Source organism: Anabrus simplex, chromosome 8 (genome assembly GCF_040414725.1).
Source record: "Anabrus simplex isolate iqAnaSimp1 chromosome 8, ASM4041472v1, whole genome shotgun sequence".
In the NCBI taxonomy this organism is placed as follows: domain Eukaryota; kingdom Metazoa; phylum Arthropoda; class Insecta; order Orthoptera; family Tettigoniidae; genus Anabrus; species Anabrus simplex.
The window spans coordinates 129,146,887-129,174,700 of record NC_090272.1 but is presented as its reverse complement, the minus strand read 5'-3'; the positions used below and the strand labels follow the sequence as shown (position 1 = coordinate 129,174,700).

Genomic DNA, 27,814 nt, shown 5'->3' with positions numbered 1-27,814 from the left:
TGCAACAGGATTTACAAGCATTAAAAGCGAAGAATGAGATTTTAAAGGAGAAGGTACGTTTACTGGAATCGAAAGTACCGGTACCAGTAAACACGTTGGGTAAAAACATTTCTAAATTCAAGGGTTCAGAAAGTCAAAGTAGGAAATAACATATCGCAGGAAGAGAAAGTTTGGAAGGGAATTGCACAGGGTAGTATAATCGGTCCGTTACTTTTCTTAATATACGTAAATGATTTAGGGAATAATATAACATCAAAAGTAAGATTGTATGCAGATGACATAATTGTTTATAGGGAAATAAATACCATTGAGGATTGTTCAGAATTACAAAGGGACCTTGAGTGTATCCAACAATGGGTTGAAGAGAATAATATGAAGGTTAATGGAGGCAAATCAACTGTTACAACATTTACAAACAGGAGTTTTAAAACTAAATTTGAATATACTTTGGATGGGGTAGTTATCCCAAAAGATGGCAAGTGCAAATACTTAGGTGTGAGATTTGAAAGTAATTTGCACTGGAAGGGTCATGTGGATGACATTGTTGGGAAAGCATACAGATCATTACATGTCATAATGAGGCTACTTAAAGGACGCTACAAAGAATTAAAAGAGAAAGGTTACCTAAGTACGGTTCGTCCGTTATTGGAATTAACAAACAGTGTTTGGGATCCTCACCAAGAATACCTAATAAAGGAAACAGATAGTGTGCAGAGGAAAGCAGCAAGATTTGTAACAGGGGATTTCAGGAGAAAGAGTAGTGTATCAGAAATGTTAAAGGAACTAGGGTGGGAAACTTTAAGTAAGAGAAGAGAGAAAACTAGACTTATAGGATTATACAGAGCCTATACAGGAGAAGCAACATGGGAAGATATCCGTGAGAGGCTTCAGTTGGAAAATAATTATATCGGCAGGACTGACCACAAACATAAAATTAGAAGGAATTTTAGCAGAAACAATTGGGGTAAACTTTCATTCATGGGAAGGGTGTGAAGGAGTGGAACAGTTTACCAGGGGTAGTGTTTGATCCTTTTCCATAATCTGTACAGATATTCAAGGAGAGAATAAACAACAACAGAGAAAATAAATGAAATGTTAGAGGGCATTCGACCAGTGCAGGTTAATATAAATAAAAATGTGTGTGAATAAATTAATTCCATCCCCTGGTCTAAAGAGTTGGACAGCCAAAGTAGGGGACTGCCTGTAGGGGTGAAGTACAGTGGGGACTTCGAGGGCCCTGGGACCGCTACGGTAGCTGTGAAGGCCCTTCAGGAACTCTGAAGGGTGGTGGCAAAAGGGGCTCTGGTTAAGACGCAGCAGGTCGTTATGGTACTTAGGTTCCAGAATGGGTAAAAAATTTAAATAAATGCAATGTAAATTTTAATCTTATACCAGTTGTACAGTATCATTTGAAGTAATTCCACATACTGTATATCAGTTGACTATATATGTAAGTAGTACAGGAGATATTATAAATATAATTTTGTAAACAATATAAATTTATTAAGGATGAGCTGTGTGTATAATAGAAAAATTGTTAGCGTAAATTGTATAATATTGTATTATAGGAAAATTTTCTTCTCTTGTTAATTTAATATTTAGTGCTTGACAATAATGTATTTTAATGTACCATTTTCCACCGAGGTAGACACCTCATTTGCAAATAAAGAGATTTTGATTTGATTTGATTTTATTTTATTTGATTTGATTTGATTTGATTTGATTTGATTTGATTTGATTTGATAGAGGTGAAGTTTCCAGGGTGTGTAGAATTATTTAGTTTATTTTCCGGGTTGAAACGTGCTGTTGTTTTCTGTACATTACGTACTGTTTGCTGACGTTTCGAATACACTGCAGTATTCTTTGTCATGGCGACTGAAATACCCCTACTCGATCCGAGGTAATCAGTCTCTCAGGCAGCAATCACACTAAAGGAGTGGATCCCCGTCCGTGGAGAACGCAAGTTATACATGTTATGACTAATTGATTTCCAGCAGAAGAAAGACAGTGTTTTGTTCTATGTTGTTATGTAGTTCCATTGGTTGTAGTTTGGACGATGGTGTTGAACTGTATTAATAACATTGTGATTGTGTTGAAGGTAATTATTTGTTATTGTAAAGAATATTTGGTGACCGTGACAGGATTACAGGCAATTTCAACATCAATATAACTTAGAAGAACGGTGACTGACCGACGAGTATTACGCGGCGTGTTTACTCGCGAATTGAATAAGCTTGAAGAACTACTGAATCTTGCCGATTGCGACCACGTGGAAATTCGTAGGGGTGTGCTTCACTTGTGGAAAGATACAAGAAGTTAAAACGCGTTGATGATGAAGTCTACAATGAACTGCTGCAAATAGAAAAACAAAAAGACGTCGTGCTTGACACAGAGATCGACAATCGCAGTGAGTACGAACTGAATTTTTTTTAACGTTAGAGAGAAGGCACATTCCTTACAAGTTGCAGATCAAGCTGTTTCTTATGTCAATAGTAACTGTTCACATTCTTACAATCAGAAATTATTAAGACTACCAAAACTAGTGCTCAAAAGTTTTGATGGGAATGTGAAAGGTTGAATTGGGTTTTGGGCGCCATTTGCTAAAATACATGAAGATGGCAGCCTTAAATATGAAGACAAATTTAATTGATTCAGTGTGTGGAACCTGGTTCACCTGCTCAGAAACTTTTAGAAAACTTTCCTCCTTCCAAGGAAAACTATGAAAAGGCTATAAACTATGAAAAGGCTATAGAATTGTTGAAGTCTAGGTATTAGAAGGAATTGAATACTATGTTAGGGAACTTTTATCCTTGATGTTAAAGAAAGACAAATGTAAGATCCATAGCACAACTGTATGATAGTTTGGAAAGAGAGTTGAGTGCGCTTTATTCATTACGAGTGACAAAGGAGAAATACGCTGCAATATTATTCCCCTTTGTGGAGAGTGCCTTACCAGAGGTTATGTTTAAATCGTGGGACAGGTACGGTGTATCGAAAGAAGCGTCTACCAAGGAACCAGACTGTTGCTTGACAGAACCGTTAGCCTTCTTAAATACTGAGGTTAAAGGGGAGGAACGACTTAAGCTAAGACAGGTGATGAGAAGGTAGATCGTGTTAAGCAGAATGATACAATCAATAAGAGGAGGGAAATGCCTTCAACAGCTGCTTTAGTTTCATTAGAGGATGTTTCGGTTAGTAACGGAAACGAGAGCAACAGAGAAATGGCATGCGTGTTTTGTAGCAGAATCACACATCCTTCCCGAGGCTGTGCCGTAGCTATTGATTGTTATGTATAGGAACGCCAAAGGATGTTATAGATAAAGGGAGCTTTATTTTAGGCGTCTACGACAGGGACATGTCAGTGCTAAGTGTAAGATATTTGTGAAGTGGCCGTTTTGCAGACGGAAACATTACGCTTTAATGTGTGTGAAGACAGCCTCAGATGTACCTAAAGATGATTCAGTTTCAAATACAGTTAGCACGATAGCAGGTAGTAACGAAGGACAAGTGATATATCTGCAGACTTATGTTGCTAAGGTAATTGTTGTTAGATCTACACACAGAGTGAGGATGCTTTGTGACAGTGGATCGCAGAAAAGCTACATTAAGATGTCTTGTGTTAAGAAATTAGAGTTGGAACGAACAGGAAAGGTAACCCTAAGTCAAGAATTGTTTGGAGGTAGGAAAACGGCACCTGTTTGCTTCGATTCCTATCAAATAAATCTGTTGGGTATGAACGAGGAAAGTTGATGTGAGGTTACTGTGTTAGGCTCTGATTGTATTTGTGGTAGTGCACCCCTAGTTGATGCTGACTTGTTTAATTTACTGAAGGATAAGGGAGTTAAACTTACTGATATTAGACAGTGCAATTATAACAGTGGTAGTGACATACAGGTATTGTTAGGAGCTGATGTCTTGGCTCAAATAATCACGCCAGACTTTGTGCATGTATACAAGCATCTAGTGGCTGTGAGAACTTGTTTTGGGTGGACACTTTGTGGGCCCTTCTCAGACCACCTCACCAACTGCCTCGTGTTAGACTCTATTTGCATTGAATCAATCAACAAGAGTAGCAGTTTTATGGGAAAATGAAGCTATGAGTATAAAAGATCCTGGCGAACAGACCAAAGAGGGAGAGAGGGTACAACAGGTCAATATGTTGTACGATATGACTGTGAAGAGAGAACATACATTTGAAGGCTACATTGTTAAACTGCCTTGTATTGACGGTTGTACTTCTCTGGAATCAAATCGTGAAGTTACAAGGAAACGACTGTTGAGCACTTCAAGAATGTTACGAGGAATGTAGAAATTTCAGGATTATTATGAAGTGTTTCAAGAATGGGAAAATTAGGGGATCATTGAAGGCATTGCAAACGAGGTTTCGGATGGACCTACGCATTTACTGCCTTACCGAACTGCCCCGAAAGACAGTGGCACTACAAAGATAAGGCCAAAGTTTGATACTTCTAACAAGGACAGAAATGGCAATTCCTTAAATAAGTGCCTCGAACCTGGACCAAACCTCATTGAACTTTCTCCGTCCGTACTCACCAATTTCTGATCATACCCTATAGGTCTAGGTCCAATTGCTGATGTAGAAAAGGCCTTCCTGCAGATTATCATTGATCCTGAAGATAGATATATGTTTCGTTTTTTGGTGGGATAAGGGAAAGGTCGCCACTTTTAGACATTGCAGGGTGGTTTTTGGTGTCTGTTCCAATCTCTTCGTATTGGTATCAGTACTAAACCACCATCTGGATGGTGCCCCAACTCATTTGAAGGAAGCAGCTAATAAAATGAAACATGCATTTTATGTGGACAACTGTCTTACTGGAGTTGTTTCGAAAGAAATGATCAGGCCATTTATTTTACAGGCACAAGAGTTGATATCATCTGCAGGTTTCAATTTGTGGGGATGGGTAAATTCCTCAGATTGTAATGTTGGCACAACTGAAAATGACTTAGGACTTCGCTGGTATTGTGACGTAGATGAACTTGGATGCAACTTCAGCCAAACTACGGGTTTGGTAACCAGAAGGGTGGTACTCTCCAGTGTGCAGATAATATTTGATCCGGTTGGCTTTTCGGTCCCAGTAACCCTTGTTCCCACACTCATTCTACAGAAGACGTGGCAAAGGAAGATAGGATGGAATGATGTTTTGCCAGAAGATATTTATGAAGAATTCCATCGATGGGACCAGCAGGTATAATACCTACATTGTTGCCGGGTACCTAGAAGGATTTTCATCAATGACAACTGCTGGTTGCATGTATATGTCGGCGCCAGCAAAAGGGCGTTTAGTTGTATATTTATGAGGACAGAAGATGAAAACGAATTCAAACTGAGCCTTTTGATGGCTAAATCTAGAGTGGCACCTCTCAAGGAACAAACACTACCCCGTCTCGAACAGATGGGTGCGCTCCTTGGTGTTAGGATGTCTCGGTTGAGCCTGCGATGCCTATATCGGGATAATATACACACAGTTGTTTTGGTCCGATTCAACAGTAGTCTTATCCTGGATAGAAAACAAAGAACATTGGTCTATGATTGTAGAGAATCGGGTAAAGGAGGTTCACGAGTAAGGCTGATTCATGGAGGTACGTACAGGGCAGTCTCAAACCAGCAGACCTGCTGTCTAGAGGATGTCCACCTGCACAGCTTTGGAGATCCCGAAGTTGGTAGTATCCCTCTTGGCTTAAAAGTAAAGAGGAAGAATGGGTCTCTAACCGTCCTGAGCCAGTATTGGAAGAAGTCAACAGGGAAAGAAGGAAAACAGTTGTAACTGCCAAGATCACTGTTATGAAAACGATCTTATTGCAACTAAGCTCACGATTCTCATTATACACTAAAATCGTTAGGACTATTGCTTGGATTTTGACATTCAGAACATGTAATCATAGGGATCGTGTATCGACAAAAATTGTAGCGAAGAATTTCTCTATGCTGAGAAGAAGCTGTTCTTTCTTATCCAGGGTGAAACACTTTATGAAGCAGAAAGAAAGGAGCAATTGAAGAATCTGCAGGTGTTCACAGATAACGAAGGAATTCTTCGCATGAAATCAAGAGTTGTTTATTCTGACGACACTACAATTTTATTTCCATCAAGACGTGTAATGTTTGAAAGGATGATTGAACAGTTTCATTATTTTCATAATCATGCTGGGACACACACGCTACTAGTTTTGGTGTGCCAAAGAGTTTAGTTCTTAGAGGAAGAACGGTGGCAGTTATTCGGAGATGTGTTCTATGTCGTCGTAACTCTGCTAAAGCTTTGGAATTACCTTTCCCTCCATTACCACAGGATCGAATTAAGGTATCGAGTACTTGATCACTGCTACAGACCTAGCACGTCCTGTATTTCTACGAGGTGCAGAAAAGAAATCACTTGTGCAGTTTATCGGGGTGTGCATCTAGAGTTGATCCCTTCACTTAGTACGGTAGCTTATGTCCAAGCTCTACGCAGATTTGTGGCAAGAAGAGGAAGAATGAATACCAATTATTCTGACAATGGGAAGAATTTCACAGGATTTCGTGGGGCCTTGGAACAATTGGATTGGAATGAAATAGGTCTTCTGAAAATTACCTGGAATATGAACCTTCCCACGGCAGCCTGGCGGGGAGGATTCTGGGAAAGACTTATTCAGATTTTAAAGGATTTGCTACGCCGCAATTTGGGCAAGGCTTGTTTAAATTATGAATAAACGTGCACTCTTTCGTGCGATTGTGATAATTTGATGAACAACCGACCTCTAACTTATGTTTCTGAAGAAGATGAGCTCAAGCTACTACACCCCTCCATGTTCCTACAAAATCTAGAGGGTAATAATGTAACAGACTTAGACCAAGTTTAACCTTTCAGATTGAACGATAGATGGCGTTTCCTACAAGCTGTTCGAGAGAGCCTTATACATCACGTCAAAGAAGAATACTTGGAATTTCTTCAATCACGGAACCAAAAGCAACGGGGATCCCTCCAAGTTGGGGACATCGTGTTGGTGGAGATCGACGACAAGAAGCGAATCAACTTGTCCTTAGGAATAGTGGTGGAGCTGTTACCTGGAAGAGAAAATGTGACTCGTCTGGATAGAATTAAGACAGCATCTGGTGTCTTGTTTCGTCCAGTAAAAAGACTTTATCCTCTAGAGGTAAACTGTCTTGTGAAGAAGGATTTTACCACTGTTTCACAACACCAAACGGGAGAGGCAGCAATCAAGAAAGATGTTCCTATTAGTGACAACGGAACTGAAAAGGAGAATGACTTCAAGACTCGCTGTGGTAGAGCCGTTCGGCCACTCAAGAAACTAGACTTATAGCGGCTCGTTGGTATTATATATCCTAGACTTTCTGGCTGACGTAAGTCACCTGGCTGTCTCGTGAGAATTATTTGTTTTGTGTAACCTTTTATTTTGATTTTAAGGCTTTGTGTTATGGGATTAGCCTCTGTATCATTAGGCTTTAAGCCTACTTAAGTTATTTTTTCTTCCTGAATGTTCGTTAAGGAGCGCTGGTTTTTCGCCTCCTTTCCTTATGTTAATGGCCTGTTTCGTGTTTTCTCCCACACCACCACAGCTGCATATGCGTAACCTCTATAGTGCACGATGGGAGACTCGAGGCTTCCACCACACCCAAACGCCAGTGGTCTGCTATGGGTGGTTTTGGCTGCAAAGTGAAACAAATCGATACACACGTCTATTTTCATATATATTATATCGACTATATAGATATAAATTTAAATCTGTGTTCAGAATACCGGCGCTGCAATATGCATATATATATATTTGGCCAATATCAACCCCCATATCTCCCACACCACCACATCTACCGACATACAACCACTATAGTGCACGATAGGAGACTGGAGGCTATTACCAAACACTAGTGGTCTGTGGTGGGTATTGTGGCAGTGAGGTGACATAGTAGGCCACATTCAAACCTCCCATCTCCCTCACCACCACAGCTACAGATTATATAGATATTATATAGATATACATTTATATCTATGTTTAGAATACCGGTACTGCAATATGCATATAGTGATAGAAACTCTCTGTTTTTCTTTTTGTATCACAGGAATAACTCAGATATTCCTCTTCATTATCTTCGTTTTTGCTTGAGTACGGGGCTTGTGGAAATCGAATATTTTCAGCCCCGTGTAAATGTGCGTGTTGAAAATTGTCGTATAACCGGTGTTAGTATGGGGACTATAGAAAGTGTGTGCTATAGTATTTTAGGTAATAGTGATTTGGGAAGGTGTTCCGGGGTTTTTGAAAACCCACGGATCTATAGAAAGTGAATTGCACCCACTTGTCTCTTGAATCCCGGTAGACGCAACGAGCGGTGTTACGCTCCGGCTAAGCAATTTGGTGTAATTATTTTTGTCGTACCTTGACGGTGACTATTATAAGAGGGGAAAACGATGAAACGCGTAAGTATACAAGTATTATTCATAACTTAGTATGTACATTAATAATTATAAGAGTATGTATTTTCCATGAGTGGTTCAGAAATTGGAAACGGGTGATTATTCCCGGTCATCCTTCCCCGCCACCGTCTGTAGCTATAATTGGCTTATTGTGTTAGTACGGTTAATTATTTAATTATTTAGCACGTCCCTTGTTACACTAAAATTAATAAGCGTTGTCCTGTTAGTAGTATTTAATGTTTTATTTACTTAAGTATATCTTTCGATATTTGCCATAAAATTAACTAAGAATATAATTTTGATTCTGTAATTGGAAAAATGGTTACATCGCCCATCCTTATGTATTACTCACTGCTTATGTTAAGGTGAGGTGAGTATTAGCAATGTTATGGATGGAAATAATTTCTCAAGGTGCCTTCAGTTCGGCATATCTATCTATCCATTAATGCATTCATGGGCCACCTAGAGGGTAACGCCCTCTCTCTGGCCAGGAGAGGTGACGGGGAAGTGGAGAATTGTGGGATGAAGGGGATGGGTAAATGGGCATAAAGAAATTGGAGATGTTAAGAAATGGCTTCTGGTCTAAGGAGTACAGTAGAGATGAAACGTTATTGAAAGAGATACAATGTCTTGTACATTCAAAAACAGAGATGAGTGAAGAGTTAGACGAAGGTATTAGGGAGAGGATGGGAAGCTAGGATGTGGTAGAAAGAGGAGAAGTTAACTAGGGAAGTGAGGAGAAGGTGGAGGAGGGCAAGGATAATTTGGCGGTTGGGGGAAGTGGGACTGTAGAAGATCGTAGACTTGGTGAGTGAGGAGGAGGGACAGGCCGTAAACGACTGGTGAGTGAGGGAGGAGGGTGTAAAGGTTGTGGAGGTGAATAAGATGGTTCGACCCGATGATAGCGACCGTAGATATAGAGTCCTTGAACGTTGAGGCGGTGGATGTCGTCGGAAGTCTGAAGTTGGAGGCGCACCAGGAACGTTGGACCGTCGGCATTGTAGGTACGAGAATCTCGTCGTACAGGGAGGCCTGCCTGGCGAAGATATTGAATAATGGCTGCAAGCGCTATGCTTGGATCCACACAGCGAATAACACAGCTGTAGGTGGAAGAATGTTCAGGTGGCGGTGAACGTACCACGTTCGTAGGTGGAGCGGTGGAATGTCCCTCGGCAGACGGCTGAATAGATGTAGGCTGGCGATTTAGGTGGTCAGGAATGAGATAGGTTGGGAGGGAAGTTATCAATAGGGGAAAGGATGGGACGCAGTGGTATTAGTAATAGGAGGGATGGAAGAGGAGTGAGCAGAAGTAATGATGGTGGCAGTGGGGACAGGTAAGGTAAGAGGAATATTGAGGGATGGGTTAGCAGATACAGTGTAGGTGATGGTAGTAGTTCTGGGGAAGGATGCTGGAGGGAGTGGGGGTGAGAAATACGGAGGATGCGTACTTGCAGCAGGCGTAGCAGGGTCTTCGACATTCAAGACCTGGGCGATGACCTGTGAAGGTGTTGATGTCACTCGGTGGAGACGGCGATCAATAAACACTCCATTAGTCTGGACGTGGTTGCAGGAATACAACTTGTAGAAAGAGAGAAGCACCTCTGGTGCGAGATCGGGGCCGTCGTAAAGTCTGGTGACACCAGAGACACCATGTATGCGCAGGGTACTGTAAATGTCCTCGAACGAGATCGCTGGGTCAACGTCGTGGATTATACAATAAACATGACTGGGGAAGGCCGGCCTCCAACTTCGCGCCAGCCGATATGCTTATTAGGTCGGCGAGGTGCGAAATTACAGGTGTGGCGTCACCCCGGACGGTCAAAAATTGTTGTGATAAAAAATTGATGTGCGTGTTCGCATATGATGTGCGTCAAAAAGCGTGATTGTATTCGGCCTATTTTTTTGTTTTCATTCGCCACACTGAGGAGGTGAGGCGGACCACATAGAGGGTTGCGCCCTCGCTCTGGCCGAGAGTTGCGGAAGTGTGGGAGTTGTGTGGAAAGAGGAAGGTGGGTAAGTGGGTGCGAAATGTGACGGAGATGGAAAAGGGAGATGCGGCCTTTTTCTGAGTTTATATTTATTTTTTATTTTATTAATTGGACTGTGATTCCATAGGGTGTAGAACAGCATGACTTTATATATTTAATACACATACATACATTGTTCAACAAGTGGGGTGTTTCTATTTTTTGTTGGGCATATATATAAACCTGGGTATAAATATTGTTAGGCATGAAATGAACATTGAGCTTCATGTTTATTAACTGACATACAAAGAGAAATATAGATAATAAAATAAGCCCACTTCAATTAATACAATATAGTACTGGGTGATAAGACATACATATAAATACAGTAACATATGTTTACATCAATAAATGAAAACATATTTAGATGTTGAGAGTACCATGTGAGAGTGGAGCAGTTCCGATAGCCCCTTGGCTTAGGAGATGATGCGTAACCGGGTGTCCGATGCTGAAGACGGTTCGTACCGGACCGGGCGATCTGCAGGCGCTGTGAGTGCTTGGAAATGATGAAATGGTATGAGGATTCGGAGAAGGCGTTTTAGGGGAACCTGGAAGAATTGTGTTATGAAGAAATGTCCTTGGTCAAGGGAGCGCTGGATGAAGCGTAGGAATATAGCTGAGGTGTGGACATCAAGTTTTGGTATTGGGAATATGTTGTAGATGTGTTGTAGAGTGGGGGAAGGCGGAGGGCGATGCGGATTAATCTTCTCTCCATGGATAGGAGTGGGCGGGGGTGATGGTGGTTGGTGCTAGTTGCAGCGAGCCAGGCTGGTTGTCCATATGTGATGATTGAGCCAAGGAAGGATGTGTACGTATGGATTAGAAGTTGGGAGTTGATACCCCAGTTGGTTCCGGCAAGCCGGCGGAGCAGCTGGGATCTCAGTTGGCTCGGGTCTTGATATGAAGGTAGTGTGGGCGGAAGGTGAGGTGTTCGTCGATAATGATTCCGAGGTGTTTGAGAGGTGGTTGGAGGCGGATAGCAGTTTTGCGTATGGTGAGCTTGAGTTCTTCTGGATTCCGTCTAATGGAGAGGACGCGTTTACGGGGACGCATAAGGGTGGGCTGGGTTTTGGTGGGATTGATCCGGAGGTGCCAGCGATCACACCATTTTACAAAGGATTTAAGGATGGGTTGGAGACGCAGGTAGATGCTTTGGACGGATGGAAATAGAACGCGAATAGCTGTGTTGTCTGCGAACTGCAATAGATGAATGGGAGGTTGGGGCTGTTTAATGTCCACGACGAATGGAAGAAAAAGCAGTGGGGCAGTGGGGAGCCTTGGGGGACGCCAATACTCATGTGGAAGGAGCGGGAATGGTGTGCTTGGATGCGAATGGTTGCAGAACTGCCCGTGAGCTACGATGAAAAGAGATGGATGTAGGACTGGGGAAAACAGAAATGGTGTAACTTTTAGATGAGGGCGTCATGCCATACGGAGTCAAAAGCGAAATAAAATCGTATGTGATCAGGAGTGTAGGACGGGCTTGATTACAGTTACTGGAGATCAAATGGATGAGACGGAAGAGTTGGTGGTTGGTGGAGTTTCGGCCTAGTATTAGTCGGCCTTTTGTCTTGCTGATCACCTTTTCTCTAGGTGGTGGTCCAGCGCTACTCTTCCGTTAATCTAACTTCCGCATATTTTCAGATCACCCCTATCCGTAAGACATACTCTATTTATGTCAACATGGAATGTGGTGTTTAGAAGGTTCAGAATTATAGCACAGTAGTCAGTAAAGTAAAATGTTTTCTATAAATTAAAATATTATAATGGTTACCTTGTCCGCCATGTTGGAATTTGAGAGTCTGGCAACCATCTGGTCCGCCCGTTTACTCTTAGACTCCATGATCTGAAAAACAGAAAGAAGGAAAAAAGAATAGTAGAAAGTGTCGGAGCGTTGATGGTAAACAAATATTGTGTCAAGAAAGAGATCTAGAGAAGTGTGTAGTCGGGAATCCTGACTGTGAACCGAGCATTAGTTAATAATTTTTAGTATAGAAGCTACCAGTCTAGTGTTAATTTACCTTACTACCCCGCCAATTCGTCACAATATTTTGTAATTATAGTAACATCTAATGGGACATGGAATGAACAAATAAATCTATCAAAAATGAAAGGGATTTGCGCTCTTACTGTCAAGATGTTTTTATAGAAGAAGATTGTAAATATGATTATAAGCTGCATAATAATATTTCATTTTCGCTTGTAAAATCAGCATCGTTGCGTGGGGCTGTTTTATAGTGCATTGAAGTAAACTAGCGTCCAAAAGTTAAGCATAATCACTAAACAAGACTATACCGCCTGATAGGAATGTCAGACGGATTGCTGAACAAATGGAAGCTGAATCACACACACCATATGTCACACAACTTTTACAAAGAAACAGTATCAGAAAGGTTCTTGACAACAACTAACAAAACTTGGCAATGGCTACCACAACCAAATATGCTGTTAATAGGGTGTATGGTTACCCCTAACGTCCACACTCTTCGCAGCGACATGGCATACTCTCTATCAAATAGTCCAATAGCTTTTGTGGCAGTGATCCTATTCCTCCGAAAGGGCAATGAGAAGGTCTCGGAATGTCCTTGGTGGAGGCTCACGGATTGCAATTCGCCTCCCCAATGCATCCGAGGCATATTATGTAGGATTCAGATCCGCAGACCTCGCTGACCATTCCATGCGATGAATGTCTTCCCCAGTCAGAAATTCATCCACCAGAGCAGTGCGGTGCGGTCTGGCATTATCGTCCATTAAGAGGAAGTTTGGACCAACCGCACCTCTGAAGAGTCGAGCGTGTGGTCTCAGTACCTCATCCCTGTATCTTCGAACGTTAACAGTGTTCCTCGGACCATCCATGAAGATGTGCAGGTCCGTACGTCAATTCAGCATGATGCCGCCCCACACTATGACGCCACCACCAACATAGTGGTCCCGTTCCACGATGTTCCTGTAGTTGTATCGGCTACCCAGTTCTCTCCAGGTTAATGTGCGACGGGAATCGTTCTGCAAACTGAAGCGGGATTCATCTGTGAAGAGCACATGCCTCCATTAATTCATGGCCCGATTTCAATGTTGATGCCTCCACATTAAACGGGTCCTCTCTGTTCTGGAGTGAGCGGGGCGCATACAGCTGGACGTCGGGCGAACAACTCCGCTGTTGTGAGCCTCCGGTACATAGTTTGTCGGGAAACGGCAATCCTGAAACGGCTGCAAGCTGCGCCGTCAATTGTCTTGCAGGTGCACTCTGATTTCGTCTGGCGGTTAAGGCCAGATATCGGTCCTGCTGTGAGGTGGTTACCCTTGGTCGACCTTGTACTGGCCTAAGACTCCTGAGTCTCGAAATCGTTTCCAAAGCCTGAAAATGACACTTTATGGCACATTCAAGGATACAGTTACTTCGGTCTGTGTCTGGCCTGCTTCCAGGCGGCCGAGTATTCTAACCTGCAAAACGGGGTCCAAATGGCGTCGTTGTGCCATTATGTTGGCTCGTTCACCACAAAGCTACACTCCGCACACTATAACAGGGCAAACACGACTGAGGGAGTATGGAGCGCAGGCACTGGCTGTGTATACCTTGCGGTTACGCCGCTAGTCAAAGCAGGAACACCCCTTTCCTATACAGAGAGAACACGTAAGATTGGTAGGTGGATATGTCGTGCGATTTGCGGTCTATTTCCTGTTCCCTTGCTTACTCGTAACTTATCCTTAACTTTTGGACCCTAGTATAGATATTAAAGAACTAATGTAATAAGCATACAGATTTGCAAAATAATAATTGCTCTACCAGCATGTGCAAGTATAAATGGAGTTAGAATCCTATGTGAAGAAATATGTATACGAGCAGTTATAGTTGGATGGAAAGGTAATTAAATGTATTGCTTAAAAAGGGGGTACCGGAGAGAAATATTGAAAATAGCGTACTAATATCCGATGAAACATCTACATGAACAACACTGCGTAATCAGCTGGAAAGTATGCTAGAGGGAATAGGAATGGAAAATTTTTGTGTTTGACATGTTCAGAAAAATAAAAAAATATAATTGTTAAATTGGAATCTTCGGATTGGGAAGAAATGGAAAGGAGGATTCAAGAAGCAGCTGAAAAGACTATAATGATCGCCAAAAGGAAGAAACATCCATGATGGAATTACGATTGTTAAGTAACCTTACGGGAAAGGTCTAAAGCGTGGAATAAATAGTGTACTAATCACAGGCATTTCGAAGACTTCAAGAAACAACGGAAACACACAGCAAAAATTCTTCGGAATGCGAAGAGAATGTACAAGAAAGAACAGCTGCACAACATAGAAGAAGATTTCAAGAGAAACAACACAAGAGATATCTATAGAAGGTTTAAAAACAAATTAAAAAATTCTCTCCTGGGAATCTACGTTTTAAAAGTGAACAAGAGAAACTCATTGTTGGTGACAAGAAGAATTGCGAGTATCTGGCCAACTATTTCCAGAAACTTCTGAACTGTGAACCTCCTGACGATGGATTGCTGTTTGGAGAGCCTCAGTTCAAGTTGAAGGATTCATTACCACCAAATAGGGAAGAAATTAGGGCCATCATAAAGCATCTAGAAACAACAAACTCCTGGGGTAGGTTCAATTACTGCAGAGTTATTCAAATTTGCAGGTGAAAATATAGTGGTAAAACTAGAGGAATTATTCGCTTTTATTTGGGAAAAAGAAGAAATACCAAGTGATTGGAGGAATGTATTCATTCATCCTTTACCGGTACACAAAAAAGGGGACCAAACTAACGTGAACAGCTACAGAGGTACCTCCCTTCATCCTATAGCATACAAAATCCTATCCAAAGCATTAAAGCGGAGGCTTGAAACACATCTAGATATACAAATTGTTGAATACCAGGCCGGGTTCAGTTAAGGGCGTTCATATGCTGAGCAGAATTATATTCTAAAATCACTCATAAAATAAGATCAATGAGAAATCAGAAGAGGACAATCATAACCTTCGTTGATTTCAAACGGCATATGATTCCATAGACCGTGGAGAGTTCATGGACGTTCTGCAGGAGTTTGGAGTGGATAAGAAATCTCTGGCCATAATTCAACAAGTCAAATTTATGGGTGAGCTCGCAAATCCGTTTGAGATAAAAACGGGTTTGATGCAAGGAGACAACCTTTCTCCACTACTCTTTAATTGCATTTTAGAAAAAGTTATTAGGGAATGGAGGTTGAGAATGACTGAAAATGGAACGAAGAATGTAGTAAAGATAGGTTGTGGAAAAAATGCGATCATATTGAACTGCCTTTCCTTCGCAGACGACGTCGTTCTTATTACAGCCACTGTCAAACAGCCGAGAAACAAGTTGAAGAACTACATAATGTTGCAATCAAAACAGGGTTAAGATTCTCCTTCGAAAGAACAACATTCATAGATTCTATAAAAAAGGTGACACGGACAGACTTGTTACACTGTATGGGAATATCCAGCGTGTGCAAAAATTTAAACACCTTGGCAGAAATACTCACCCCAATGGAAATGAAAAGGAGGGATTAAAGGAGAGGGTGAGAAAGATGGAGTTGGCATTCAGACTATGTTATGACACCTGTAAGTCCAAGTCCCTCTCAATTCAGGCCAAGTTAAAACATTACTGCACAGTGGTTAGAAAGGAAAGCCTTTATGGAGCAGAAACCTTGACGAGGATGCCTGACCCAGTCCTTGAAAAAAGAGAAAGAAGATTCTTACGAAAAATTTTAAGCCCAAGAAAGTCGACGAGTGTCCCTTTCGGTTAAGATCGAATTTGGAGCTCTACAAGACAGTATAAAGAATCACGACTGTGAAGAGGAAAAGGAGACTGGCGTTTTATGGGCATACCAAAAGAATAAACCCTGAGAGATTTGCCAATAGGATACTTCTTCTGCAGGAAAAGTCTAAAAATCAACCGGGATGATTTACACAGGTGCACAATGACTTTGAAGAAATAAGTATCAAGGAGGAAGATATGAAAGAAAGTCTATCGGTCTGCGTGACAGGAGGAAGATTATGTAAGTGTGGCCTACTGGTGGCCGTATTGATAAATAATAATAATAATAATAATAATAATAATAATAATAATAATAATAATAATAATAATAATAATAATAATAATAATAATAATAATAATAATAATAATAATAATAGACGTGCAGAAAGATCTGCAGGAGTTTGAGATCTCATTTGAAGATATCCAGGAGCGTGTCCCCCTTAAGAAAAAACTCCAAGAACATCAGAGGTTCCTACCAAAGCCGAACATGAAAACTGGAAAGGCATGGACGGAAGAGCGAAAGGAGCAACACCGTATACGAATGAAGGAATACTGGCCCAACATTAAAGTTCAAGGGGAAACAGTTGAAATGACGTGGTCCTTAGTTGGTCGAAACGAAATAATAATAATAATAATAATAATAATAATAATAATAATAATAATAATAATAATAATAATAATAATAATAATAATAATAATATGTAACAATTAGAGAGAAAGTTATTGGGAAGCCGATGATTATGGCAAACTGCAAGATTAAAAGAACATTATTGAAATTGTGTGCAATAGTCCAAAAATTGTCGGTACAGGAAGAAAGAAAGAAAGAAAGAAAGAAAGAAAGAAAGAAAATTAGGTGTGGTGTGGTGGGAGCATTATCTAATATATTTTTATGGTTGTATAAGGGTAATTCTGTGAAAATGTATGATGCATTTTCTGTTACTGAGAAATATCGGCGAATATTTGCGAACAAACTGCTGCTATACCGCATCGCGACAGCAGTGCTGCAGGCGGCGATCAATCACTCCCTGCTTGTTATCATGTTATTCAGCGTGTCATCTCACCAGTACTATTTGATTTAGTCGTCGTGTAATAAAAACTTTCCAAAGGAATTTTCCTTACGTAAGTTTTTATTACCATATCAATATGGAGCTTTCTTTTTCTATATATTTAGTTGTAGTTCTTTTGGATAAGAACGTGGTATATTGTTTTGTGTTATTTGATTGAGTTTTAAATTGAATCTATCACTTTGAATATTATAAAAAACATTCAGAAATATTTCGGTATCATTATAAAGTACATATTATTAATATTTTAGTTTTATAATTTTTTGCATTTCTGATAGTGTTCGTTTGATGAAAATTCTATCCTGAAGTTTGTTTCTTTTGTATATACTCTTTGGCGTGTTTGGCTTCACTTGTGGTGAGAAGTACTAATTGTGTTGGAGGGATTTCAGGTGAGGAAAAACGTTTTTTTATACATTGACTGTGTGAATGTTATTTTACGATGCTTTTGTGAATTTCTGAGTCCCGAGCCTGAGCTTTGGCCATGTGTTATCTTGAATTTGAAACTTGAATTGGCATTCCATTTAGTTCATGCTTAGGTCTACACGATCTGTTCTGGGTAGTCTAAATTGTACTTATTTCTTTGTTTTAGTTAACGTGGAAATTCAGAATCTTTTTATTTTTGCATCGTTGACTGAGCTGAAGGAGCTTGTTAGTTTATCCGTGGATTTCCAAGAAGGAATATATATATATAACAGTTTATGTGGGAGACCGGATCGTCACGTACCGGCGAACTGTTGGCAGCTTAGGTTGCGTTGGTGTTCGTTGTGAATAAACAAGGAGTATAAGGCGAATTCTGTTTTGTTTAGTAGGTTTCTTATGTGTGTGTGTGGCAGTTACCATTCTTTCTTGTTTATTTTGGATGTTGAGGAACGTTGCTCCTTCAGTCTTGCGATCTAATGGTTGTACTTCCTGCCTTTTTTGCCTTATGCACGTTGATCATATATTTGGTACACTACTTTTTATAGGCCTTATATGTGACTTTTGATTAAGGAATGGAGTTATTGATCACTAAATATTAAATTCGTGAGAATTACAATGTATTTATTTAGTATTAAACAGAAAATGAAAGACTTAGCATGAAGTACAGTACAATTTTCAAACATGCGTTGCTGCCTTTACAGTATATATGTTATACTTTCACATTAGGGACGTATATAGTAGTCTTTGGCTGTGCATTTGCTAAAAACAGCCCTTCTGCGGGCATGACACTTTACAAATGACTTGTTTCCAGTGCAGTTAGTCTTGATTTGACGAGTACGCTTCTCTTATCTGTCAGGGATTTCTTGAATAACATCAGCTAATGTTTACCACCATAACTGCTGCATAAGTTTCAACTAGTTTCTCATCCAGCTGCAGAATGAATCCTCTACTCTTAAGTTTAGTCTCATTTAGTGCATTGTTCACCATCCACAAATTTATTACTGCCAAATCCAATAAATTGTAAAAAGCGCGAACTGGTCATTGCCTGGTTGGTGTTTGCACTGAGTACATACGGGATATTAGATCAACCACATCAATTCCATATTTAGATCTGTTATAAAAAGGTACGGAGTCTGGTTTCTTCTTTTCCCCACCCTCAGATTGACTGGGCGAGTTGGCCGTGCCCGTAGAGGCGCGCGGCTGTGAGCTTGCATTTGGGAAATAGTAGGTTCGAATCCCACTATCGGCAGCCTTGAAAATGGTTTTCCGTGATTTCCCATTTTCACACCAGGCAAATGCTTAATTAAGGCCACGGCCGCCCGCTTCCTTCCAACTCCTAGGCCTCTCCTATCCCATCATCGCCATAAGACCTATCTGTGTCGGTGCGACGTAAAGCCCCTAGCAAAAAAAACCCCCCTCAGATTGAGCATCTGGATGCATCGTAGGCCTACTCTGAACGAGAACATTTTTGTTGATATAGATGATGATTCCCATAGGGAACGTAAAATATTTATCTCAAACGAGTAAATTTATGATACCTATATAGTTCGTCCAACATTGTAAATTTTCCAGCTAACTTATTCCTGGTTTTATTAAAATTTATTGAGAACCACTTATTCAATACTTTGAAGTCTTTATGACTGATACAATCGTTATATTACCATTATTTGTTTTTTGAGACCTGGTTGTGGATTATTTTTCAATTTTGTAATCATTCCTGATTGTCAACGTTTCGCCCCAGTGTACTAATTTGGGCTCATCAGTTGGTAAATTGCACACCTACCAAGACACATGGCTAGTGAATTCCGTGGAGGCCACTGTGTAGGCTACTTGGAGCCACTGGCAGTTTTCAATTTTCAAAAATTATTGCCTGCCTGGCCATCAGATTAGATGTTGATTGCAATATGGAACCTGAAATATTTGTCCCGAATGAGAAAATTTAATATCAATACTGGCCTGTTATTTGGCATTATACATTTTTCCAGCAAACTCATTCCTGGTTGCGAGCGTTTCATTTTTGGTCATAGATTGTTAGTGTAGCATCATAAGTCTTTAGCAATGCTGTGATATATAACTTTTCTTTTGGCTCTTTTTGACGAAGACTGGTACATCCATATGAGCTCTGTTCCTATTACCGATAAGGGCATTTGAAATCGGTTTCAAGGTTTCCGCTGGAGATAAATAGGTAAAGTAACTGTCGCATGTGGTATTTCTTCCTTTGTACATGTAAGTTCCCATCAGTTTCTTTACTCCCACCATTGGGACTAATATCATCTCTTCCAAGATAAGTTAAAGCATTCACAACATATTATCGGCACACTTTATCTGGATGCATTTACACCCTAGAGCTGAATAGGTCGACCACGGCAATCTTCGAGATTCGTACTGGCAACCTTTCAAACAAACTATGAATTGCTTAAGCATCGTTGTGCGACATCTGGCGTACACTTTACGTACTAGTACTGTTGTTGTGTACACAACAAAGCCAAACCATAGAATTCATGCTAGGAACAAGATTCGCATCGAGAAATGTTATATAATGTGTATGTGACACAGTTGTTGGCTTAAGATGGTAACGGTTTAGAAACTTCATATCGATCGATCATATTCTCGATTCAATTCAGGTTTCATTTTCATTCAGTTGGCAGCACTACCGGAACTGGGACAGCTCCCTCCTTACTCCTCAACCCCGTACACAAATGCATCCAGATAAAGTGTGCTGATAATATTCAACATACTTCTGCCTTTTTCTATCTGTTTTTGAGGCCATGAACTGTGTAGTCTGCAGACATTCAGAAGGAAAGAGTTGCTCATCAATAGTTATTTCTGGCACTGGTATGTAGGTACATTATGCATTTGCAGAGAAATGATACAAAATCAAACATTTCATTCAGATCTTGTAGATTTAATATCAAATAATATCAATAATATCAAATTTCCCTGAATTTGTCGCGTGCCATCATCGCTTTTACAAACGGAACACTCCACTTTGCTGACCGTAGCCAATTCATTTCTAAGCTCTTCGCTCATATGAACAACGGACGTACAGTATACTTAACAATGCTTCCAGGTTTTCAATTTTCAAAGCCTCTGTCCCAGTGCATGCTACAATATGTTTCAGCATTTTGTCGGTGATCATCAGTCGCCAAGCACTGATGCAAGTCTCATTCACATAGTGTTTTACATGTGGAGTGGGGCCAGGGTGATTTTTTAACACATTATGATGCAAATGTCTTACTAACTGAACTGTGAGATCATTCACTACACCAACTTCCTATGTCATTCCGTCTGAATATAAAATGTTAGTATCTGTGGCAATATCTGAAAGTTGATATGTTTATTCATCAGACGTAACGTTCTAAGGCTTGCCTTCCGATTCATGGTCCAAAATTTCATTTAGGGTGTCAGTAATATCTTGCTCTTTCATTAGTTGTCTGGCTCCATGGCTAAATGGTTAGCATGCTGGCCTTTGTTCACAGGGTCCTGGGTTCGATTCCTGGCAGGGTCGGAAAATTTAACCATCATTGGTTAATTTTGCTGGCATGGGGGCTGGGTGTATGTGTTGTCCTCATCATTGCATTCTCATCACGATGCGCAGGTCGCCCACGGGAGTCAAATCAAAAGACCTGCACCTGGCGAGCTGAACATGACTTCCGACACTTCCGGCACTAAAAGCCGTACACCATTTCATTTCATTAGTTGATACTCAGCCGTAATAAACAGGCTGCTCCCTGTGGGTGGGGGACACAGATGAAGAATACACCCATGGAATCCTCTGCCTGTTGTAAGAGGCGACTAAAAGGGGCCCCAGGGGCTCTCAACTTGGGAGCGTGGTTTGGCGACCACGGGGTCTTAGGTGAGTCCTGGCATTGCTTCCATTTACTTGTGCCAGGCTCCTTTCATCTATCCTGTCCTACCTTCCTTTGTTAACTCTTGTTCATTTCCGACCCCGGCGCTATTAGTTTCGGAGGGCTAGGGAGTCTTCCATTTTCACACCCTTCGATACTCTTGCCTTTCTTCGTCTGTTACTTCATTTATCGAAGTGACGGATTCCTTCTTTTTTCTCTGTGTCCACGCCGTGTGCGTGGGGGATGCAGACGAAGAATAAACCCACGGTATCTGCTGTCTGTCGTAACAGGTGGCTAAAAGGGGCTACCAAGGGATGATAGAATTAGAACCATGAGCCTATTTGTAATTAGTACCACCACGCGAGCAACACCATGGGTAGTGCCAGTACGTTAGGTACAAAATAGGTTTGTGATTAGTAGCAACAGTGTGCGCTGCCGGCTTTTACAGTGCCTGTGATTAGTACCACTATATGAGCAACACCATGGATCTGGCTTGGCTATGATTAGTATCCACTATATGAGGAACACCACGGGATAGTACGAGTCCCTGTGGTTAGTACACTTATGTGATGAACCCCATAGGTTTGCGTTGCCTGTAAATTGCAAGTTATGAATCTCATTCCGTATTGACGGTTATCACTTTACAAAAGAAAATATTTATACAATTCTAGAACAAGACCCGCCCTTCCATCAACACCCTCCTTCCGCGAATCACAACGTCCCTCCCTCCCTGCCCTTCCCCCTCCATTACCCCTCCCAACCACATTGACACAGATACACAGTAAGCCACACACAGGCTTAGTTGTCAATGTGACTTGAGACCGACAAGGTCATCTCCATTCGAGACGACAACTTTTAGTTACAAGTAAGGCCGCGTGCACACCGAGCACGCTTCGCATAGTGTGTGGCGTGTAGCGTGAAATGCTATGCATAGCGCAAGGCGTGCTTGCTGTTCACACCGAAACTACGGCGTGCTCTCAGCTTAGCTCGGCGCAAGGAGTTTTAGGGTGGTCACAAACTAATGCCGTTATCCAAGTACACTAGAAACTGTTTACTGATGGATAGCAGTTACCTAAAATTCAAAATGATAAAAGAGAATCAAAAGTGGGTTCATGAATTATTTTCAGAGAATTCCATCGTTTGTGCAGAGATGCAAGACTTTATCACGATAAATTTTTTTATTACTTAAGAATGACGAAAAATACCCTTGACCTTCCAAACCCTGCTACTGAAATGTGGCGACTAATAGCAGAGAAGTATTGGGAGAAATTCAATTTTCCCAATTGTCTAGGAGCACCGGGCAGCAAACACGTGAAAAATAAATTTCCGACTAAATCACGCTCTTTATATAATAATTACAAGTATTTATTTATATTTATTTATTTGTTTACTTATTTATTTACTGTATTTATTTATTTATTTATTTATTTATTTATTTATAAATACAAATAATTATAAATATTTGCTATATTATTACAATTAGCATGCACAATTCATCATCGTAACAAAAGTGGAGTAAATGTGTGACAAATATAATTCATAAACAGAAATATTTACTTCCAAGCCCACTACTAGCCTGCAGTGTGATATTCTTCACGTTACCACCCTACCGTTGGCAAAATTATAATCCGATATGACAGAGTCTGGCAGATTCTATGCACTTTGTCGCAAAGTGTCCGGCTACATGGCTAAATGGTTACCGTACTGGCCTTTGGTCACAGGAGTCCCGGGTTCGATTCCCGGCAGAGTCGGGAATTGTAATCATAATTAGTAAATTTCATTGGCACGGGGGCTGGATGTATGTGTGTATTCATAATCATTTCATTCTCATCACGACGCAGGTCACCTACGGGAGTCAATTCGAAAGATCTGCACCTGGCAAGCCGAACTTCTCCTCGGACACTTCCACACTAAAATCCATACGCAATTTCATCCTGTCACAATGTTAAGCCCAGTAAAGTGTGACAATAGAAGAAATAGTTTATGCTAGCATAAACCAGTGCTTTGTTCCCAAGCCAGGTGTTCACACCGTCCGCGCTCCGGTGCGCTGAACGCCTACCTTACAGCTAAGCGAAGCGCCAGACAACGCTCACTGTTGGTTAATTGCTTAGCGTTACCTAGCTGGTTCTGATGCTTTGGAAGAATAAATTATTCATGCAGTGTTTCAAAGAGAAGAAATATGGAACCCAAGACATAAAAACTGTAAAAATGTAACTGTTTTGCAAAATAAGTGGACTTAAGTATCTTCAACAGTTTCATCGCATTCCTACAGTAAACATATACAGTAATATTACTTCTACTGTCACATTTTACTGGGCTTAACATTGTGACAGGCTGAAATTGCGCATGAATTTTAGTGTCGGAAGTGTCCGAAGAGAAGTTCGGCTTGCCAGGTGCAGGTCTTCTGAATTGATTCTCGTAGGTGACCTGCGTCGTGATGAGGATGAAATGATTATGAATACACACATCCACCCAGCCCCCGTGCCAATGGAATTTGCTAATTATGATTACAATATTCCCGACTCTGCAGGAATCGAACCCGTGACTCCTGTGGCCAAAGGCCAGTACGGTAACCATTTAGCCATGTAGCCGGACACTTTGTGACAAAGTGCATAGAATCTCCCAGACTCTCTAATATCGGTTTGTAATTTGGCCAATGGAGGGTGGTAACATTAAGAATATCACTCTGCAGGCTAGTAGTGGGCTTGGAAGTAAACATTTCTATTTATTAATTATATTTGTCACACATTTACTTCACTTTTGTTACGATAATTAATTGTGTATGCTACTTGTAACAATATTGCAGCCGGAAATTTTATTTCCATGTGTTTGCTGAACGGTGCTCCTAGACAATTCGGAAAATTGAATTTCTCCCAATACTTCTCTGCTACTTGTCGCCACATTTCAGTTGCAGGGTTTGGAAGGTCAAAGGTATTTTTTGTCGTTAAGTAATCATAAAATTTATCGCGATAAAGTCTTGCATCTCTGTACAAACGATGGAATTCTCCGAAAGTAATTCGTTCTTCATTTTTTTTTCAATTGGCTTAACGTCACACCGACAGAGATAGGTCTTGCGGCGACGACTTCATTAAATTCATGAGCCCACATTCGATTCTTCTTTCTAATTTTCAATATTAGGTAACTGTTATCCATCAGTAACCTGTTTCTAGTGTACGTCGATAACGGCATTAGTTTGTGACCACCCTAAAACGCCTCGCGCCAAACTAAGCTGAGAGCACGGCGTAGAGTTTTCGGTGTGAACATCAAGCACGCCTTGCGCTATGCATAGCATTTCACGCTACACGCGACACACTATGCGAAGCGCGCTCGGTGTGCACGCGGCCTAAGTCATATGAGTTTTCTTTTCGTACATCATTTTTAACTTGTTCTTCATCCACTCATATATTCCTTTTTTCTCATTACAGATGTTTACAAGTTTTATTCGTAGTATTGACGGTCTCACTACACTCCTCAGCATAGTGTTTTATTTAACAGTCAGCAAGATCTATTAGACGAGAGGACTTTGCACCTCAATGTGTTTTTAACTCACTAATCATGATCACTGTCACTTCACATCATTACGTTTTTTTTAAAAAATTTGTTTGTATATTATGTAATCATTGTTTTACTACTGAAGATGGCCTTGAGATTAGGCTGAAACATGTATAGACTTTGCTTCATCTAACAGATGACTTGAATTGTATTGATAGGAGGATTTTTTAAATATTTTCTTTTGTAAAGTTGCCTGTAAATGGCGCTGCAATGTGCGAAACACCATAGGTCTGTATTCCATGTGGGAATTTCATTACCTGTGATTAGTACCATAATGTGTGGAATACCGCGAGTTTACGCTACTTTTGATTAGTACTGCAACATGACAAATACCACGGTTCTACTTTCCTAGCGATAAGTACCATTATGAGGGACCGATGACTTGGATTTTGGACCCCTTTAGACTACAAGCATCATCGATTCAGTATTGTGCTATAGAAGCAGTCCTTTGGTTCAGTAATACTATTCTTTTATGTCAGTTTCTGTAAACGTGAGGCATAGTGGGTCAGTTCCACTGATTGTTTTAAATTCATATCCATTCATTCTTCGTCCTCATGTTTTGAATTCTGGTCAGTGGAGGATTTTGGATTTTAATTTATCATTCCATTTTGTATTGTTAGGGGGCCAATGGCCTAGATGTTAGGTCCCTTTAAATAACAATCATCAATAAACAGGCTTGTTACTACTATAATTTGCTAAATTTGTTAGAAAAATTGCACATTGATACTTTATTTCATCAAGCGATGAGGAAGTTTTGTGGCAATAATTGGCATATTCAAACACAATAATATAACCGATATCTCAGGTTGCTTTTCCTCCTGCATAGCAGGCGTGCATAGTTGCCCTGTTGTGACACAGATTGTGATTGTTGGGAAAGCAGGAAGAAACAAAACACACAAAATGCAAAGTTTTATGAATGGATGTATTGCTATCGCTGATAGATCATTTCTGACCCAGCCACCGTTATTGGTATATGTAGATTTTTCTCTTAATGGGTTGTCCCTAGAAATATGAAATTATGTTTGGATGTTTATTACAGTTATTGATGAAATATCGTAGAACAATATGAACAGAAGGGTTTGCAAACATTCCAGTAATGACCCAGCCTCGCTTCTAGTGTTAACAGGATCAAGTTGGGGAGCACATCTAGCAAATGTACGAACTACAGCGTTGACACTTCCTTTCTCTACAGTTGAGTATGCTTGTCCTGTGTGGGTCGACTGTCCATTCCAAGAAAGTCAACACTAAACTCGTAGCATAGTTCCACTTCAATCCGATGGCAAGTTGCAGCTGAAACTGAGAAATTCAAACGAGGTGGAAAACCTTTTTATTGTTATGAAGTAGTATAACTGCAGCTCAGATCACAGAGTAGTTCCATTAACACCAGGCCAGTACTAGCCACACTAGGTGTACTTAAGAATTGATGCTGGTGGCAACAGTCCGCACTACCTCTCTGGAATTGGCCAACAGAAGGAACTCCAGCACATGCTTCTCAATCTTGGCCTGTCTGGAAGAACCTTAACATGATAAAAACTGGAAGGCCTAGAACCAAGGGTACACTAAAAAAGGATAGAGTTATGCACAGAATGTTGACTGTGACTGTGGTGCAATACAAGACCTTCGGTATAATATTTCACTGTCCAAACTGCTCTCTGGCTCGATGGCGACTCCTGGCTAACATTAGTATTCGGCCTATCATTCTCTCTCTGATTATTCTGTCCATAATTTCTCTGATAACTCAAATTCTCACACCTCCAATTACTTTGACCTATAAAGTTTCAGCGCCTGCCTTCTCTGAATTGTCTCTGATAATTCTGATGACTCCTATCACCATTATAATTTTTACTAGTCCTCTGTTGATCATAATTATAACCCCTCTTCTGATAATTCTCTGACATGTTTATCCCGCCCTCTATTGGTCTATTTTGTGGTCGATTACAACCTACGCTACTATTCAGAGCGTAAGTTATGAATTTCATTATGGTCCGTATTGACAATTGATCACTATCAAAGGATAGAGAAGGGTCCAGCTATTCAATACCATACTATTCAGAGCCTCAAAACTGTCTAATAATACTTCCATTTCTTTTATAGTGCTGACTTTTTGCATGCAGGCAGCTTCGCTAATCCTCTCAGAAAAGTGCTTCAGCATAATCCTCATTATATCCACTTCTGACCCAATACTATTAGTCCTAGACATAGTCATGTTCCAGAGTTCTCAAGACCGCTAATCCACCTAAGTCCAACTTAAAACAAGGTGAAATCCAGGCACTAAAAGATCTACTGTCGGATTTTTTATTATGGACACTCGAGTTTAGGCTTTAATTACAAACGAACCAATAGGCCTATTAAAATTCGAGTTATACCAATATTTTCCTTAATTCTACATTAGCGTATATAAGACGCATTGTTTTCGACGTTCATTAAATATTTTTTATTTGTGGTTGTAATAAATATTGCCCGGGTTTTTGGCTTCTTCTCTACGAAGCGCTCACTTAGGAATATGTACAATGAAAACGACTTGTCTGATTTTAATAAAAAATTTGTCATAACCACATGTATTTGTAGTGTAATACTCAAGTTACAATTTTTTTCAACCACCCTGAAAGAAGTTCTTATCATTTTTCTAAAGCAATTCTTTCTCAGCTCAGGATAAACGTACACCAGCAAACTTGGGCTTGTTTTGAAGCATTCAGTCATGGT

At 40.5% G+C, this 27,814-nt stretch overlaps 1 protein-coding gene across 1 annotated transcript in view; it reads left to right on the top strand.

Annotated features, from left to right (window-relative positions):
* The first annotated feature begins 17,611 nt into the window (after nucleotides 1-17,611).
* Nucleotides 17,612-27,814, top strand: part of LOC136878884 (zinc finger protein on ecdysone puffs) — a 304,897-nt gene continuing 294,694 nt past the window's right edge. The window contains exon 1 of the mRNA XM_068228845.1: nucleotides 17,612-17,680. The gene's annotated coding sequence lies outside the window, so the exon portion shown is untranslated. The remainder of the gene's footprint in view (nucleotides 17,681-27,814) is intronic.